Below are 20,640 nucleotides of genomic sequence, written 5' to 3'. Positions count from 1 at the left end.
GTTCTGTCCTGGTGAGATGTCTCGCAGGCTAGATGGAATGCCCATGGGGCACATAAGTGAGCCTCTCCAGTTGTTTTGCCTAGCCTAATGCTAGAAAAGCCATTATTTGCTTCTCTGAAGAGGCAGCAGTGGAGAGTTGAACCTTCAGCGAATGGGAGGGGAATTTATTAAGAACAAAGGAATACTGCAGGTGTAAAATGTTTGTCGTACTAACACCTGAACAAACATATTGCTGCGCCCTTGTTTATCTCCTTCCCACTCACTGCTCTTATTGAGTCCTGTGTCCTGCTAACTACAGACATAATAATCAGGTGGCTAGATTAGAGCAAAGTCACTGTCTCTGGATTGTCTTATCTGGACCATATAAATGTGTCATTATATAGATCAGGGCCAGGCCAAAGTGATTTTTATACCTTTGTGATGACCAAGCTGCTCACTCTTTCCTGTTTACATTAATTCCCTATGCCTCAGAGGGAAAGCCAACCTTCTCAGGGACTGCAGCAAAGCCCTCTGTTATCCCATCTCTACAAAAATATATACAAGTACATGGTATTTTTCTCCTATTTCACCTTTATTTCATAATTTGCATTCCTTTCCCCACAAATGTCCATTTTCTTCTCCAAAAAACAGTTTGATGAAGCAAAGTCTGCTTTTGACCCCATATATTTTGCAGTCCATAGTTCATTGGTGCTTCTGCTGTCCTGCACTTGTTAGACCTTGATTTGTTACTGACCTTTCTTTCCCCACTCCCCAGTTGTGCTATGAAAAGGTTCATGTAGCAGAGTGAAGCTGCCCAGCTGCACAGGGAGTGGTTTGCCCAAGGTGGCATCAGGACAGGGTGGAGGAGGAAAGAAGGGAAGGCAGCTGGTGTAGGCAGCACCACATTACCCTCACCATGTGACTGCATTGTGTGAATGCCTCCTTTCTGCTTGTCTTCCCCTCTCTGCCACTGCAGGCAGAAGCCTGATGGTTGTGACTTCAGTTTTGTTCTTTCTCTCAGGTCCTGGACTTACCCTCTAGGGCAAGGCTGGACTAGATGATCTTGGAGGTCTTTTCCAATCTTAATGATTCTGTGATTCTATCCATTGGATTTTGTCTACCTGACCCACAGCCCTGGAAGTTGTGTCAGTTTCTCCTTCAGGAACAAAGAGTAAAACTGATTTTGCACATACTTGAATCCCCAAATCTCTTCCTTTCCTTGTCCCCTTTTTATAGTTTTGATGAAAACTATAGATAAAAACAGTATGCATACAAGTGCTTTGAGAGTGTCACGTCTGCCTCACGTGCTAAATGCACATCCAAACTGGGTATTTGAAGCACAAGATGCTTCAGCGCTAAAATGAGTTTTCTCTGCTAAAATGAGTTGCAGGCACTATGGTAGCAGCATACTGCTACGCTCTGGGTTTCCTAGTCCCCAGCCATCAGAGAACCTCTGGAGAAGCTGACCCGGTTTTCAATGACTTTTTTCTGTTCCTTGCTCTGTTTCTGGTTCATTAAAATTGGAGGTGTATTAAAGGTATATCCTGGGAACTGAGAGTCCTCATGCTTTGGAAATCTCTGAGTCACAGCTGAATGCAGGAGATGAGTAAAGGGGTCATGGCTGAGTAAAGGGGATGAGGTCACTAATCAATGAAGCAATTTTCTTATTTTTCATAAACAACCAAGAAAAACACAGCAAAATCCTCATAGTTTAATGCATGGATTAGTACTCCTGTACAACATACATGGTTATGATATTCATAAGCAAATAAATATGTTTACCAGTTCTGTAAATCTCCATAAATTCTTCTTCCTCTTCTGCATGTAATATAATTCTCCAAAGACTTGAAAATGTGCATGGTGAGTCTCTAATGCACATTTTATTTGCTGATTTCCCGTGGCTCCGTACAGACATTTTAACTTCAACAGAACATCTCAGCAGGAACTTTCTTATCAGGATTTCTGAGACTCACAACTGTATTCAGAACATCCAGTAAAAAGATTCCTATGTCTCTGGAGACATTCCCGCTTAAAACCATATTTGCTTTCCTGGCAGTTTCCTCTGAGAGCCTTTGAATACGGGGAACAGTGCCATGAGTGTTAAGCTTTTCTCTCCCCATTGCTACAACTCCAGCAGGCGTCGAGTCTCATGTGCTTGTACTTGCCACGCTGCCGGGGAATCTGGTGTGTTGCGAAAATGACTGAGATTATTATGACAAAAGGTTCCCTGCACCTTTTGTACCAGGAACCTCTTTTGCCCTAGGAAATGTCTGTGTTTCTGAAAAAGGCTTAGCAGTAATCTTGCTGCAAATTGTTCTCTTAAAGGAGCCTTTCCTGCTCACATCACCCTGCGCTGTCAGAGGGAGTGCACGGAAACAGATGCATCATTTCTGGTGAATTTTTTGGTGCTGATTTCTACCACAACAGTGGTTTTTTTAAAAGTTTTTTCTGGGATAAAATAGAACACGAATATCCGACATAAGATGCAAAATACAAAGGGAAGATCTATCCTTTGTGCAGGTACGATGTGGTCTCCTTGCTCCTTTCTGTCACTTCGTTCTCCATATGTGGAAGTCTGATGGCCCCTCACTGTTGTGAGTGTCATTACAGGCAGTCCACGAAGGTTACAGGTGTACACAGGACCCTGCACTGTAGGTATTTCATATAGCTCCCAAATGAGTGGAGAGCCAGAATGTGCTTTGGAACTGCTAATGGCTCCATAAACTTTGAGGACATAACTTTGAGTGGCTGTTAAGTGACAGGGAGGTGCCCAGAAAGATTTTGCTCATGTATTCATTCCAACGAAATGTGCACAGTAGCTATTTTTGGCTTGTTTGCATAATAAACGTTTCTCACAGGTTTTTGCCTTTTAAGTTCCCCCCTGAGTGGCATTTATGGAGAGTGAGATTGTCACTGTCCCTGATAAGCCTTCAAAAGGGTGATGCTGTCAGTACTTCAATAATGGTTGTGCACTGAAAGCAGGTTTTAATGCCTTCAGAGAGAAGTTCCTTCTGTAAGCAGGACACCATGTAGCCTCCACGATACCAAGGCAGGCAAGACTTAGCTTTCTCTGCAGTGGAGGCGGGGGGAGGCAGAGAGAAACCCTGCCAGTTTCAGGAGAGAGTCAAGCACCAACATCCAGTCCTTGCAGGTATCTGTGAAGCAGAACTCAGGTTTCCGAACCCAAAGCTTCCATCTCTCAGGTAGGGAATCATTGCCTTCAGATAGGTGTCATCTAGAGCTTTCAACTCTACTATTTGCATGAAAAGATCTCATCCAGCTGTCAAAACAGCCAAGTCCTCACAATTTGTACTCCATCACAAACTAGTAAATGTGAAATGTATTCAAATGCAGAAGGCATTCTGTTACCTCCTTGCAGAAGCTGATCAATATCTTCTCTCTCAGCTAGTGCTGCTTCAGCTAGCAGCAGACAAGCTGTTGGATTTAGGCTTCCTGGGCTGACTTTATTTTTAGCTGGGAGTGGCATTTTTCCTCTGGAAGATTTCCCTGCCTCACATCACGCAGTGAAAGCTGCTTGCTGGCATTGACACTTTCTTCTCCTTGCTACTACATTCCCTCTGCTGACGCTGTAGCCTTCAAAACATCAGTTTACTTATTAGATTACCATGCTGCCTGCAGCGAGGGAGAAAAAAGTTCTAGTGCACAACTTGGGCTGAGCATCGCGCTGGGCACCTGCCTGCAAAGGGGCTGACTGGCACTGAGGACACGGTAGGATGAGGCAGGCACTGGGGACAGGCAGGACAGCAGCTGCAAGGGGCTGGCATGGCAGCTTGCAATCCTCTTGACCCCACCAGCACCCGGGGTCTGTGCTGGGTCAGAAATCTTCCAGTTCAGGTCTGCTGGAGTGCTATTCATGGGTCCAGACAAATAATTTTTGTTGGAATTCACAGGGGGAAAAGGTTTTGCTATTCATCTGAGTATTTTGAGGGGAAACACAGTCAGCTCTGATGAGAACTCGGGTTGATCCTGACAAAAGCAGTGTAAGGATGTGCTGTGAGAGACCCCCCACAGCAGCTGCCGCGTGTCTGGGATTTTGGCCAAAGTCCTCAGCAGGAGGAGCAGACCCCACAGCCTGAGCTGATGGAGACAGGAGAGAATAATGGCATTGTCTCATGTGGTTTTCTCTCCATGTTGAGACCACGTGCATTCCCCAGCAGGGCTCATGCTGATTTCTGTTACTCTTTCGCTAGTTTCTACCAGCTCCACCTCTTGCAATGAGTCATAGTTCAAAAAGCACACTTCTATTAAAGAAAAAACGAAAAAAACAAGGAGGGGGGAAACAAGAAGTCATCACAGCCATAAAGAAATACTTAACTCCATTTCAACATCAAATAAATCTTTAGAGAGTGCTGAATATCTGTGAGAGGTGACTGAAATCACCACAGTCTCTTAAATCTAATGACAGTTTACAGTGAAATGATTGTGCATCGACCTATCTGTTTCAAAATGTCTGTCCTTCAATCTCAAGACTCCTCCTTGCCTTTATGAGCTGTGTCTCCAAATATTCCCTGCACAGCTGCTGGCATGTCCAGTGTCCGCTGCTGTGATACAATTATGCACAGTCAATATTAGCACTAAGGAGTGCCGAACACCCAGGTGCTGGGCAGACTTAATGTAGTTCATGCCTCCTCTGTAGTCCAGGTATGCTTCCTATGAGAGCAATTATAACATCCTGAGCAGGCAGGTAGTAGCAGGCTTCATATTGAAAAGATACACAGATGATCCTTTGTCCCCACCTCTAAACCTCCTCAAATCAGATTCACAAAACTGGCTGCTGCTGCCTTCTGGAGGAGCATGCTGCAAGAGCGAGAGTGTTGGCAAGCAGAGTATAAATCATCTGTGATATTTGAGCCTGTTTGAACTTTGCACTTTCTTTTCTTCACTAGATAACGTTATTGAAATCCTAGTGTTAAAGACCCACAAGGTCATAATGTAAAACTGAAAGAAAATAATTTTGCACCTCCCTGACAGTATCTTCTGCCAGGAGGATCTCCAGCTTGGGTCTGTGAGCACATGAGCCTGTGTGCCTGTGTTTTAAAATCTCTGCATTGTTGTGGCCAGATATGACTCTAGGTCCATATCATTTTCTGCTCCTACCACAGTGCACGCATGCAGATTGAGGGTTTTCTTTATTATTTGCTTACATGAAATAAACCCCCTTGAGCTTGAGTTTTCTTTCCAGCTCAGCTCTTCCAAGAAGAGTCTTTACTCCTGTTATTTCTCCCTAAGACTCAGAGTCCTTTAGTATTTAGAGCAGTAAGAACTGCCTTCTCTGTCACAGGGAATGAACTGATGGCTCTTCATCTCTGTGGAGGGGGGTAAGTACCCACCCATGGTGGTCAAATAGCAACCACCACACATGTGAGACATGATGAGTTTGGCTACGATTGTGTTTTAGCATCTGTGAAAATAAATGCTGCAGGTCAACAAACTCTGTGGCTTGGACATTTGACTCAGGAAGGACCATTAGAGTAGAAAATGTATTTCCTTTTGTGGTTTTCACCAGCTCACAGTTAATTTCTCTTTGTCCCAGTGTCACCGATACACTTGTCACTTCTCATGTCACTGATATTCCCAGAGTATTCTGAGAAACACATGGTATTGTGCAAGCACATGCTCCTGCTTACTTAGAACCAGCTGTGCTGATTAGCCAGACTTTGGGCAGCGCAAAATATCCAGCTTGCTGCTGTTTGCTGTATTGCTCCAAAGAGAAGAAAAAAAGTCCTGCTAGACATCATCCCTCCCCCCAAAAAAAAACCCAAAACAAAAATTAAAATTATATTAATTAATTTAGCAGTACACTCCATTAGGAGTAAATTTATGTTCTTAGAAAGCTCCATGACGGAGTATAAATGCCTCATTAATATTCGATATATCAACCTGGGAGCAGAAACAAAGTCAGAGGGAATAGTGACTGGCAATACAATGAGTCCACCAGACCCCATGCAGGGACATTTCCTTTTATTGCTCAACTTGCATTCAGATACAGCCCGCTCTCCAAAGACACCATCTGTGTAGGTTTCCAGCAGCTGGGTTGTACCTCTGCAGCACAGCCTTGGCTGCATTCCTCAGGCTTTTCAGGGCTTTTTGACCAGAGAAAGAAGCTATGGGCAAGCTGAGTGCAAGACAGACCCCAGCTGACCTTGACGTTGTGTCCCACAAGCTATAAATACTCCTTTCTTCTCAGTATGCTGTGGGAAGAGTGGTCCTGTAAGAAACAGCAATTCCTTGGTCTTCTCAGCTCTCCAGCCCTTCTGATCTCCAGAAGTTACTGCTGGGAAATCTGTAATGCTCTGAGCCAAACCTGGCAAGTGGACTGTGATGCTTCAGGCTCTTTCATTCCAGCGCAGAGCTGAGGTAATTCACCCATCTCAGTGCTGCTGGTTAATGGCACCATTTCCATAGAAAAGCAGGAGTTTCTGCAGAAGCAGAGGTGGAAGAAGGTCACAGCCTCAGGGTGGCTCCAGTGAGCACTGAGAGGGGGACAAACACGCGGAGGGAGCAGAGGGGGATAGATGTTTCCAGAACAATCCTTGCTCCCTTCTGGCTCCTCTTGGGTAGTAGGGAGCAGAGTGTTTGTCTTCTTCAAGGGTTGTCTAGTGGAGGTGATTTTATCTGGTATTTATTTTGGAAGGACTCAGGTGGTAGCAATGGAGGGAATACCCAGATATTAGCTGCTGTTTTCAAAAGCGCTTTCCTTTCAACACCTGGAGAAAGACTTCACACAAGTAATATTTCTTTCTTGGGCTCAATCCAAACTTGTGCACTTCAGCTTCCTCTGCTCTGGGATCTCTAAGTTCCTTAGAGTGCTCTCTGCTGAATGAAGTACCTGGGACTACTTAGTTCTGTTTCTCAGTACACACCTGCATCCTTCAGGAGGAAAAATTAGTGGGAATCTCCTTCAGTATGGATAAATGATGATACATCTTCACTGAGTTGTTCCTGCTCTTAAACAGGGCACAGAAACATGGCTTGCTCGAGGGTAACCATGTTAAGCATGGGACATCTGGCCCACACCTGTGATCAACTCCCATACAAGTAGTGATAGTTTATGTGAGTGTTCACAGAGCCTGGGTGTCACTAATGTCAGTAGGGCTTTCCCAGTGTTGTGGAGGGCGGTCTGTCAAGCCCAAGCAGTGGTCAGTCCTGTTTTCTGCCACGGGTGAGCTCTTCCTGTGCACTGCCATTGTACTTGGTCCTCCCCTGTATAAGGCCCTTGTAGCAAGGCCTCTGAGCAGGAATCTCTAATCCTTGCAAGATCAGATCCTTATGAAGATGTAACAGGTTACATTACCTTCTTGAATCTGATATGCCTAGGATAACTAAACTTCTGTTGTATATACTGGGAAAGTTTCAGTGGAAAACATCATTGCTGATGTCTAACATCCTTCTCTAATTAACAAAGATGATTTTCTGCCATGTATGTGCACCTTATTACCATTGCGCATGATCATTTAAGATGTACACACTGTTAGCAGGAACCTTGCTGCTCACTCATCTGGAGAAACCTTATATCCCAGATAGGGAAAGCAGGGTAGAGGAAAGTGCCTGGAAGTCCAGTATTGTGCTCTGAACATGCTCCCATCCACAAATGAGGTATACAATGCTGCTTTCCCTTAGCAAGGGGGATACAGCCATGAGTGATCTTGAGACTCATCTAATAAACCAAGATACACGTTACCAAGTCAGTGATGACTGTAAGCACTCTCAGTGTTTTTTGCTGAGGTGTTTATGTACCTCTCACTCTGTTTTCTCTGAGGCTTAGCATGATATCTGTCCTCTCCTACGTTCCTCATGAAGCTGGAAACTTCTATTATCAGGCACACAATGACTCAGGCACAGTATGTTCCTTCCTCTGCTGAGCTGGCTGCAATCTCCCCTCTTATTAACTCAGTCCTGGCCGGCAGCTGAATGCTTCTTGCTCTGGCTGAGGTGCTAAGTCTGGAAAAAGGAATGCATCATGTTAATCTTTGCCATATCTGACCCGTGTCTGGTTTCAGTAAGGTGACAGGGTGCATGAGAAGGTGACTGCTATGCTCAGAAACGTGGGAAACATTTGCAGCGAGGAGTGAAACTGTGCCATGATAGTAACTGGGGATGGCTTTATTTCCAGAAGCTTGTAGTAGGCTACAGCACAAATCTATAAGGTTAGGTTTTTCCAGATACATTGCATTGGAGTGTGACAGCACCTTGCAAACACTGACTGACGTAACACAGCCTCAGTGAGAGGAGAGATTTTAAGGTGCCGACTAGCACCATGTCTGAGTGTGACTCTGAGACCACAGATGACACCTCAATCCCTGGGCTGCAGAGCAGCTGGCAGCTCGGTCCTGCCCCATTCACCACTTTTTAACTACATCTCTGCCATTATTTGGCAATGGTGAGCTGTGTGGGTTGAAGATGAAGAACACATTTATTCAGATTCAAAATGCAAATTTTTTCAGTTTTGCAGAAGACTTATGGCAAGCACCTTTTTTTTTTGCTGGAGGGAGAGAGTGAACTAAGTCAAGGAAGGAGATGATTGTACCATACTCATTAGTTCAGAAACTCTGGAGGACTGAGAGTAACTCCAAGTGCACATGGGAAAAGCAGACTTGCTGACAAGTAAAAGATGCCATTAGTTATTTTCCATAGCAAAAGAGACAAAGGAACATTCAAGGCTTGTTCCAGGTTATGATGAAGTCCAAAAGAGTATTTTCTCTAGTGTCAGTAGCTACTGAAGCAGGTTGCCTGTAGAATCCAAAAATGAGCTGATCTCAGTTCCTATTTGTTAGCTTATTTATTTTTCTCAGGAGATTCAGTGGACTTTCTGCTGATAACAAGTGCTGAGTTTATATGTCTCACACTATGCTTGTGAACAACAGCGAGTGACTTGTGAGGGTTTGCAGCCACCTCCACCCTCACAAACACTGCTGAGAACCCCTCGGGGAGCTGCTGGAAGAGGCGCTTGTTTCACCGCTGTCTCTCTCTCGTCCTCTTCAGCAACGCACAGACTGAAAATCCCACCCTCGGTGGTTCAGATCAACAGACGACCCTGTTATTTCTCAGACTGAGAATTCCTAACATTTCCTGCTGACAGCTATTTTGGGAATATTAAGCCTGAATGTTTTGGTGGAAAGAGAATTCAAAGGACCACGAGAGCAGGGGAATGAGTGAATGAACCCAAGCAACTCAACAACACAAGAAATTTTGTAACACTTTTTTTTAAACACAGAGGGAGCTTTGATAGCTCACATGGCAACGAAGACTTTTGTCATGCAGGCTTCTTGGAGTTAATATGAAAGCATCTCCATTGTGCCAGCATTCCGTAGCAGGAAGCAAAGCTTGTAGTGGAGCGTGAGATAAAAATATTTGTAAGGCTCATCACTTTTTGACGTCTCCACTCCAACACTTCCTCCCCAAAGCAGCTTGTGCAGACAGCTCTGCCACGACTGCCACTTCTGATCTTTAGCCTCACCCAGCAAACACACTTGGAGCACATGGACTGCCACTTCTGATCTTTAGCCTCACCCAGCAAACACACTTGGAGCACATGTACTGATGCAAACCCTACAAGCAGGTGGAGGAACTTACAGTGACAGCCTGAAACCAATGGGGATAGCTCATCTGTTCAAGGTATGTAAGATCAGGCCTCCAGCGAGCAATCATTATGCCTCATGCTGAAGCACAAAGGAGCTGAATCTGTCTATGAAATTACATTATTCTACAGCAGTGGAAAAAAATTGACATCCTGTGGTCATAATTACACAGGTGCTGGGCCATGCTGGAGACCACTACATGGGTTTGCTTTGATTTTAAAAAAAGCAGCTGGGTGTTCAAGTCATTCAATAAAACAAAATCTCTGACTTTCAGCAGAGGTAGTACAGGCACTGGATTAGGATCTGTGCGACTAATTTCAAAAGTGTAGATTTTTTTCTGGAAAAAAAGTACTATGCTTTGTATTTCTCTTTTTGCTACCTTCTGTCTCAAGATTTCAAGGCAGAGGAACATTTGTACAAATTACAGCTAACTGAGAATATACAATATTTATCCACAATAAGCGCTTTTACTTCAAGAGTTCATTGGAGCAAAATGGTGCATATAAATTTGCATTTTACAAGAAGATTCAGCCTTTCTAGGTCTGTACAGCAAAGACCCTGCCCTGCTTAATATTTCCTTGTAGCTAAAAAAGCCTTAGCATCACCCTGCTGCCCAATTATCGTGGGCTTGGATAGATGGCATCGTTCACATGGGAGCATTTGAAATGCAGTGTGAGGTATAGTTACAGGGAATATAAAGGAAGGTATCCTGACACATGGGGCTTGCTACTGCCTAAGAGTGCAGAGTATATGTAATAACTGTTTGGAAAGCCACAGGTTTTCCAAGCTCACTTTCAGCCTTCAAACACATGGTAGGACACATTCATCTTCACAGTACAGTAATTTCACGACTATAAGGTGCACCCTTTTGACTAAAATTTTCCCCCGAACCTGGAAGTGCGCCTTATAGTCCGGAGCACCTTATCTGATGGACAAAGTTCAGAAATTTGCCTACTTGGAAGTGAGAGCTGTGAGCTGCGGGGGGAGCCGGCAGAGCCACAGCTGCCAGGTGGAGGCGGGGCGGAGTGGCGGCGGGCATGTCTCAGCCCCGTGCAGGCAGGGTACCCCCCCACAGGCACGCCCCAGCCCCACAGAGGGGGCACGGAGGGGCGTCGGCCACAACCCGGCCCCGGAGAGGCAGCACGGAGCAGCGGCGGGCATGTCCCACCCCTGCCTGCTACAGGCAGGCCTGGGGGTCCGAGGCACCACTCCTGCCGGGTACAGACGGGCCCGGGGGCCCATGGCTGTCAGGTTGAGGCGGGGCCTCGGCCAGCAACCTTGCAGGGGGAGCTGGGGGCGGAGCCTTGCTGAAAAAAAAAAGTGCGCCCTATAGTCCAGTGGGCCTTGTATGATCTACAAAGTTGCGAATTTTGCCGACTCCCCGGGGGTGCACCTTATAGTCCGGTGTGCCTTATGGTCATGAAATTACTGTATACAGGGTGGCTTGTGTAGGTAAGCCAGAGACTGACTGTCAGGGGGGCAGACCACATTTTGCTGACATGCCTGACATGTCTGAATTTGGAAAAAAGAGAGAAAGATTCATGAGACTATTCTGGACTTGAAGTTGCTGTGTGTAATACTTTCTTGCTATTCAGCAGACTGAATTGAGTAGGAAAATGGAAAAAAAAAAGTATGTAATAATTTGAATTTCAAAGTGAATTTTTATTTGATTGGGTTCAGCAGTCTATCTGTGTTTGACTTCTGCATTTGTTTGTATATTCAAGCTCAACAAAATGGGGGCTTGTGAAGTGGATTTTAAACAGAGATGTTAATGTACTGACCATCGGTAAATTCTGAATAGTTTATATTCTTGTAAAATTTGCACTGTACCGTTTTGTTACCTTACCCCCCTTACCAGGGAATAGAAAGCGAAATAGATGGATATAGCATACATTGCATATTATAATTTATAATGGACTGCTCTACAGGGAAGACATTATTTGCTGATTTCACTATTGAACCTAAATAGTGAATAAATTAGAGAATATTGCAATCTGTTTACAGAGAGTTGTCAGACAAAGGTGAACTTAATTTAAAAAAAAAATTGTTGCAACTGGCTTGTTGAGCTTTAGTTCTTACTCTGTCTCTGAGTCTCTGAGACACCTTAACTACTCACAAGTCAATAACCTTCAGTTCCAGCACAGCAGGCTATAAACTCCACTACCTGACTCATAGAATCAGAAGAATTTCAATTAAAGTATTTGTGAATATTCATGCCCTACTTCAGCTCCAAAGTCACCTCAAAGCAGAAAGGGGCTTTCGTTGTCAAGGAATCTCAGTCATTCTCCTTTCACTTCTCTTGCTGCTGATTCTCATTTGAAGCTTAATTTTCCATTGTGTCAGAGTAACAGCAGGGGGCTTAGTCCATTAAAAGTCCTGCATTTTGGATGGTGAAACTCATTTGTGCCTCTTGACTCTGGGGTGGGATGAAAATAACTCAGAAACGTCATATCTAATGTAGAGTAGTGGTTGCTGCCACCTGGAAAAGGGAGACTTGGATGAGTGCTCACTTAGCCGGGGTAGAAGGCTGCAATCTCGTGTCTATACTGATGGTCTTGCTTGTGTTAACAGGCTCTTGTTAGCATAACCTCTTTTGGGAAAAGTCTTTTGGATACAGGACATCTCTACTGTGTCAGAGACTTACAGAAAAAAAAAAAAAAGCAGCCATTTTGCCCAGACACTTTAAGTTTTAAAGCACTAGTGTAGGTCCTTAAGTTCCTGTCATTTTTCCTCGTTATGTTTGTGACATCTAATTATCGCATGGATATGAATTCTGAAGTTGACCATGCCCTCTCCCTGCCTATTCCTATTTCAATAAAATAAAGATTATAATGTCTGCTAATCTCACAGGGGTCTGCGAGGGACCATTTTAAGGCCTTTTGTCTTAGAAGAGAAGTTATAAAAATTGATAATGTCTTATTAGTGATGCAGACCAGTTTGGAATATCCATAAAGGCTTTTCAAGACATTTTGCATTAAGTGTTTCGAACCCCATAGTGCTGCGGGTTGATGGGGTTCACCGTACCTCAAGCACCCTGGAATGGGAGACACGGGTTACTTTGTCTTCACAGACACCCATTCAGAAATGGGGGAAAAGTCTGTTGGAGGAAACAAATCAGCCCACTCATTCTTCCCACTCAGTTACCCTAGACCCACTTGTTTCCCTGTTCTTATCGAGGTCTGGATTTTATTTTATTTTATTTTATTTTATTTTATTTTATTTTATTTTATTTTATTTTATTTTATTTTATTTTATTTTATTTTATTTTATTTTATTTTATTTTATTTTATTTTTAAATCCCCCTCTCTGTGAACAGTCTCTAAGGGAGGCACTGGGTTATTGTACTTTTGGCTTTCCCTTTTGAGACCGAGTTGAGATAAACCAGGGCATAACTGCTGCCTGGGTTTCAGTGCCTTTGCTTTGATACAAATGTTTCAGCTTTTAAGTCATCATCTCTCCCCAGCAGCTGCCAACCACACCACCACCCTCACAGGGTTCTGTGTCCTGAGATTCACACGGGCAGAATAAATATATGGTTGCTGAAGTTTCTCACACACAGGTTTGGCAACACCCACCCTACATTTCCATACCCCCTTTGGTCCGGTTTGCTTTCCCTCTCTGCCTGACTGTTCTCCTGTAGGAGGCTGCTGTGCTTTCCTCAAGTGAATCCTTTGGAAGAGTCATTGGAGGACAGTGCCATAACTGAAACAGCATATCGAACTGAGTGAACATTATAGCAAGCTCTTCTGCAATCTGTGGCCTGAAAGAAACACAAAAACAAAATCTGAGGGAGAGTTGCTGTTATTATGTTATAGAGACTGTGATTTCCCTTGCTGCGTTTTGGTGCTGTCTTGTTTTTCACTTTCCACCTCTGCTGTATATGAGATTAAAAGACTTCAAAAGCATTTAGTTATTATCCAGAATACAAAATCTCAGCATGACCTACTGGTTAAATCATAATCCACTATGATACAATATGTGCCATCTCTTCTCTAGATTAAATCTAACTAGAAAGAGGAGCCTGTAGCATTCCCACATCCATCCTGTGAACACCAGCCTGGTGGGAGCAACCAGGACCACTGCTGTGAGCATACTACTGCCCATCTCTGAACAGGATGTGTGGGAGAGGTGGGATCGGGTCCAAACAGATGAAGTTCTGGTGTGAAGGAGAAAGGAGCCCTGTCTCCCACTGTTTGCTGCCTTTTCCCTGCCCTACTGCTTTCAATAACACCATGGAATGCTGCTGTCTAGTTGTCTGTTGCAATCACTGGAAATACAGTTGTGTTTTGTTTGTGAGAATCATCAGTATGGTGGGGAGCAAGCCTTTGTTCTCACCACAATATAACACTGTGTTGCCTGGGTCTAGCTCCTGGCCCTGCTCAACCAAGATAATGCCCACCTTCTTTGAGTAGTTTTTTTTTTTTTTTCCTTTCTCCAAAGCCAGTTCCAAAAAGGAAAACTGTTCCATCTTTAGTTTCTAGCAGGTGTGAAAGCTTGTTTATAAATCAACAACCCACACAGCATTTATGCAGGATCAAACCTTATCCTTTCAAGGTCACTGAAATTGGCTTATCATAGTGCTGGATCTTATGGTGTGCAGTCGCAGCCCATTTTAAAATATTTGAATACCATTTCTCAGAGCAAGTAATGGCTGGCTGTGTGGATGAAATGCTCTGCATGATCTTTTGGAGGGCATCCCATTGGTAGCATCTGCTAAATGCTCCCACATATAGACCAACCACATGAACAACCCCCCCTATTACAAACAGAAGGCTGAAATCAGGCCTTAGTGAGGTCTGCACGAAAGCTTCTGCCCCTCTCCCAGGGTTTACCAGAGTGCAGTGACAGCAAGGGGTTCATCTTTGCAGGAGCAGCTTTACAGGTGGAGATGGAGTCAGCCCTGAGGATGCAAGTGCAGCTGCAGAGGGGAGGCAGGTGTGGAAGGATTTATCTTCTGCAATCAGCAAAGGGGATTTTGCATTAGAAGGGTTTACTGCTTTGGAGGGTACAGATGCTGAAAGATGGCAAGGAGCATGTAGGCGGAGTCAACCAGCCACAAGTAAAATACAGACTCTTGAGTCCATAGTGTATGTGGTTCAGCACCACTAGTCATAGAACAGGCTTGTTTTCTTCCCTGTCACACTTCCACAGTATATCCAAATGCCACTAAAGGAATGACATGACACAGTATCAGAACATTTTTCCCTTCTCATAGCTAGAATATATAATAACTTCTCTGGAAAGCATATCTCAGACTATTTCCAAGAACAATAGATGCTTGTAAGGCATCCAGTGAAGTCAGAATAGCTGGAGGCTGCAAGTCACGTTTAACTTTTTTGTGCTTGCATAGTGTTTCATTTTCAGACTGATCTGAGTAGGAGACAGGAAATAAACAGTTGTTTTTTTTTTTTAATGGCTACTTCTCAATCAGGTGGGTTTTTTGGGGTTTTTTTTTTCGTTTTTTGGGGTTTTTTAGGGTGTTTTTGGAGGGTTTTTTGGGGGGTTTTTTGTTTGCTTTTTTTAACCAGGACTTGCCATCTTAATTATCACACTGGTAAAAACAGAATCATGCCACAGAAACAGGTCTCCTCTGTGGGTGCTCCTGCTCATTAGAACAGACCGTGGGAGCAGAAGGAGAGTACCACGAGTTTGGAAGAGAATTTACATGGCACCACATGTGGTGTTAGACAGAGGCAGGTCTCTGAAGTGGTCTAAGTGCTACCCAGCTCATGCTGAAAGTGGAGCCTCCAGCAGGCGTGGGCTGTAAATGTTCTCTGGTCTCTCTCCTTAAGCGTTGAATTACCATTTCTGGCACGAGGTAAACAGAAAAAAAAATCATCACAGAAACTCATGGGATATGATTATTCTTTATCAAGACTTGATTCATTGAAAGGGAGGCCCTAATATTTAAGATCCATTTTGTTACCTATCTATGACAGAAAGTCCAGGTTTCACTTAGTTGGTCTTGAGAAATGAGATGGTGTTACTAGACATCCTTCAGGCTAGGATTAGGTCCCTAGTGTACTGTGCTCTTTTCAATGGTGGGGACAAAATCACAACAGGCTCCAAAACACTGCTATTGTATATTGCTGCTAATTAAGGTTGCACAGACTTGGATTTGAGGAGGGTTTTGAAGAGACTGAGAACTTATTTGTGTTTGCTTTTTTGCTGAAAACCATTAAAAAAATTTCATTAAGCTATATAATACCGGATCGTAATGTACAAAATAATATTTGCTGAAGAGGGTTTTCAGCACTCCTTAGGAAGAAGTCATTTATGATAATCAGAAGTACCAGGATTTGGCAGGAGGAGTAAGAAATGGAGGAATCTGTACAATTCCAGGGCCTGTTTTTTGACTGTGCCACCATCACCCATACCCTGGGCAGCTGCCTTGTACTATCAGGCAGAGAGAAGTGAGTGCAACAAGACACTGCTTCGGACAGAGGCCAGGTAGCCAGAGTTACAGCACTTAAATCAAAATTAGGGTTGTGCTTTTTTCCTTTACATGATTTTCAACAGAAGCTGGGTATCTGTGTATGTGCTTTGGCTCAGTGGCATGGTGCTGTATTGTACATGGCTGATGTTGAATAATGTTTAGTTTAAATATACAGTGCTTCTAGTCTCAGAAAATACTTATATCAGCAAGTCATTCATTTCAGTGTCAGGACAGGAAAACACAATTCAGCAAATATTTTCAGGAAATACAAAAAATCTAAAAAGCAGATGCATTTAATGGACTTGGTAGTAGCATTTTGAGCCCGGAGATTTTCCTTTTGCAGTTTCTGTGATTTGACAGAATCTTTGACAGTTTGAGTATTTATTGGTAAAGAAATCCAGTTTTACCTCCTTCTTCCCTCTCCCTTCCAATACATCATGCTTACTTGCAATACATCCAATACATGCACACTTGCCATCCAAGTTTGAGGACACATATTAGGGATAGGGGAATGCTGAGCTCCAGGGTCTTCTCTGTCTGTTTTGTAGTTTTGAAACAAAACTTCTCTATTGAGCTTTAGAATATTTTTGGATACTGACTGTCTTTTCTATTGACATTTTTTCACTCAAGTTAAAAATACTTGAATATATAGAGAAAAACATGCTTGAATATTTGGACCAATACCTGAAACTCAGCTACCCTTGCTGGAAAAGCAGCCAATTCTTCTCACCTTGTCTGAGCTAATGAGTATTTACGCATTTCAGTTGATGAGTATTTACTCATTTCAGTTTCCATTTTTTGATGTTTGAAATTTCTCCTTTCTCCATCCCTCCACCACAATCAATTTATAGCCCACTGCCAAAAAACTAGGCATCTCTGCCCACTCTGTCTTGAGTGTTTCAGCTCATCTTGCATCCACTCCATCCCACAGAGTAACTCCACATTTCCCATCTACCTCTCTGGAGTCTGTCCTTTTGCCAAGGTTCTTTCTCAAGTGTTAACCCATGCCTGAGCCCCTTCCCCAGGGGTCAAAAATCAGGCACCCAAGGATGCCTGTTCTCTGGATCACTTTCTCCATGGTTGTAGTGACCTTGCTCTCCTGTGCATCTCTTCACAGAACTTACAACACCCGGCAGAAAAAGTGGATGGGGCTTTCCATGCGTCTCCAGCTCATTTTCCTTGCTGTCAGGGTGGTTCAGTATGCTCCATCCTTGCTGCAGGGAGAGCCTGAGCCACAGACCTTTGGAGGTGAAAAGAAGCAGACTTCTGATCACCTGCATCCTCCTCAGTATGGGGAATAACCCTGGAGCCCAGATAGGGAACTGGCCCTACACTGACCTTTTCTTTTTCCATGATGAAGAAGAGGGGAAAAGAGGTTTTGAAAGAGATTTTGGACAGTTCAAATGGACTTTTTGTTTTGTTTTGTTCGGCCATCTAACTGAAAATGTCAATTATTTCCACAGTCACAGGCATTCTGCCAAACTCCTGCTCTTCATGACTAGCACTCCAGCGGAACTTTATGGATTTATTATCACAGAAGATTCAGCCTCAGCTCTTTGGTTTCTATAAACAACGTTTCCTTCTTCTTTATGGCTACTCACGTCTCTTCAGAGCTCTGTGCTAACAGCACTAGTCCATGCGTATTTGCACATCTGCTACCTGAGGTTGAAAGCTCTTGACCCAGCCATGACCCAGCCACTCCTCTTTCTGTTGGACCTGTGTCATTCTTGGCCTTTGTGCTTGTTCATTGTGTAGTCCAAGGTGTAATTCAGCTGTTGCCACTATTCCCAAAACACCCAAATTGCTTTTATTTCTTACAGCTGACACAGAGGCCAAAACACTTCATGCTACTAACCAACTCTGTGTTTGGCCTAGTAGGTTGTAGGACTACCTTGCCATTAAGGCTGCCTTTCCAGAAAAGGGCACAACTGGAGAATACTTGGCTCTACCCCCTAGTGTGCAAAACTGGAGCTCAGTAGCTGACACTAAGCGTGGCACACCATGTGGTAAATTCCAATGTGTTGGCAAACACCCCTGTCCAGTTTGCAGTAGGAAAGGCATGACCAGCTACCAAGGGAGCAGAACACAACATGGATGTGGGATACCATCCTCAAAAGCTCAAACAACAGATCGATGTTTCAAGGCTTAAAAGATGACCTGTTTCCTTGGAAGATGAAGGCATGCGTTTTCAACAAAGTTCCTCTGAAGTTCTATAAAGGGAAGACAAAAGCCATCAGGGAGGCACCAGAATTTGGAGGCTCTCCAGACGTATACCATGTGAATTTTGTACTTACAGCTGAATGAATGCACAATTCTTTCCTTCCAGAGCAGGGGTGGCCTGACATCTTTAAATCTGGACTTGGTGTTTTGGTCAGTTTATGCCATTTTTGATCTCTATATCTTCAATTTGGACTCCATATAAATCATCCAGGATTTGGGAAGGCATTCCTCAAACACAACAAGGATCTGGAGCATGATACCCTGATAAAAAAACTATGTGCTCCCTGATTAGCACATGCTTATTCATGGAATTCCTTTCTTCTGTGGTTTAGAAGTCTAATTGAAGTTTGCAAACTCAGTAGTGTGATTGGTGACACATCATCCATGCTGCAGAAGTCAATAAAAGTACCATTTCTGCCACAAAAATTCACCATGGAGTAATGTAAGTTTTCCAGCACTTTTGTTCACACTACACTTTAATGTATAATGCAGGGTTTTTTATTAATTAGATAATAGATACTTCAGGTAATGAAAATTCATTCTGTGTAGTAGAAATACCAAGAAGTGGATTCTTATAGCTGTTCAAGGGCTCAAAAGTGGATACTTGTATGCTTTCATGTTCGATTCTTGTACCACATCACTTCAGAAGCATAATTTTTGTTGACAGAAAATTGGCCAGGCTTAATAAAACAAGGTATTTCTCTATCAGCTTCTGAGTTCTTTCTAATGTGTTGCCATTTTAAGAGCTAATTGACCTCATAGGCAAGTAACATTGGGACCAAACTTTCAAAGGCTTATGGCTCTGTGGAAAGATAATCTGTAGGAAAATTTAAAAAATAATACTAGCAAAGATAAATCTGTTTTATTTCCCAGGTCTACAGGATGCAGAGCATCACTGAATGTTATTTCAGTAAAAGGAAACACATAGTTAAACTCCCAGCTCATGTAGTTCTCCTGGCTGTCACACATGGGTGGTGCGGGGGCCATTTAGTCACTGTCTGGAGGAGTATCTCAAAGCACCTTCTGGCTGGTGCAACAGCAAGCTGGAAAGCGGACTCAATAGATGTATTCCTTTTAGAGGTTTACTGCTTCCATCTCCCATTGGAGGCTGCAGTTTCTGAACTAGCTACCTCCAAAGGAACCTGAGCTCCAAGAGCTGAAGTTGCTCAGTTCAAGGGAAATAGATACACTCATTCCCTTGGATGTTACTGTCTCCCATTTTGTTTTGCAAAGAGAAGCAAATCACCCAAGAACACTTCAGAGTCAGCTTGTCAGAAGACATTATGCAAATTACCGTATCACATGGGCTCATATTTAGAGCAGGCAAGTGAAAAGAGAGGTGTTTATCTGTAACATAGTCTGAATTAACTGCCTGACTTTGAGGCATGAAATTGTCAAGTGTCTTGCTCACTCAGAAGACATGTGATGTTGGAGGAAACCAAACACGTATCAGAACTAAACTTTGCAGTATAAGCTGTTGTATGCTCTATAAACATATATATGTGTAAAGAAATTAGGACATATACACGCACACATATACTGCTCTGTACCCTCATGCAAAGTCATATTGATTGAAATTACCCTGTATTTCACAAAGTCAGGGATTGTTTCCATCTAGAAAACTATCATGCAATCCTTCCCATCTCATGACATTCAAACCTATTGGCCTCAAGAGCAATCCAGAAAAGATTTGGAGTGGGAATTGGCTACATGTACTATTGTTTCTGCTTTCAGCAGGAGACCCCTTAGGCGCCCTGTTTTACTGAATTGTGCAATTCATGTTTTGGATTACATCTCTTGCTAAATGTCAGAGGCTGCACAAGGATTATTATTGAAAGGGCAGTCACTGCTCCCAGGCCAGCCCTTCCTTCTTCAGACAAGAAGACCATTGAAAACTCTCAAGATTTGAAGGAAAAAACAGAAGTGCAAAGTGCATAGTGCATAGACTCCAATTTGAGATCCTATGTGGCTCTTTCCTAACTTGCTTAGCACCTCTGGAAACATATTTGGACAGAATGGGAAGCCATTTCTGCTCAACCTCTGCTCAGCACTGGTTACCCAGAAAGGCACATTTCTCTATCAAAAACAGAAATCCCATCTCCACTGCAGTGCCTGTGTGAAATGTGAACAGGACTGAAGAGAAGCAGCCTGAGGTCCAGAGAGATCAGGCTGAAGCACAGGAAGAAAATTCACAGTGGCAATTGCCACTGTGGCGCAGCAGTTTGAGGTCCTGCTGAACTACTTATAAAAAAAACCACATAAGCAGGGGTAACATCATCTTGCAGCATAACCCTGCTCTGTGAGCATAGAAAGCTGTCTATGCTGTTTCAGGACATCACTTGAGCAGCTCAGGTCGGTTGGGGGATTCTGAGCATGGTGGCCTCTCATCTACAGGGCTCTCCTCTC

General features: G+C 43.5%; 1 protein-coding gene across 2 annotated transcripts in view; it reads left to right on the top strand.

The window, feature by feature from the left end:
* The window catches only part of KIAA1143 (KIAA1143 ortholog), a 129,937-nt gene extending 111,020 nt beyond the window's left edge, over positions 1-18,917 (top strand). The window contains exon 6 of one of the 2 annotated variants that reach the window (XM_033078167.1): positions 17,478-18,917. The gene's annotated coding sequence lies outside the window, so the exon portion shown is untranslated. The other variant, XM_033078160.2, reaches the window with a different exon arrangement.
* The last annotated feature ends 1,723 nt before the right edge of the window (positions 18,918-20,640 follow it).

This window comes from Catharus ustulatus, chromosome 1, assembly GCF_009819885.2.
Source record: "Catharus ustulatus isolate bCatUst1 chromosome 1, bCatUst1.pri.v2, whole genome shotgun sequence".
In the NCBI taxonomy this organism is placed as follows: Eukaryota; Metazoa; Chordata; class Aves; order Passeriformes; family Turdidae; genus Catharus; species Catharus ustulatus.
Note: the sequence above shows the minus strand (reverse complement) of the source record. Positions and strands in the feature narration are given on the sequence as shown.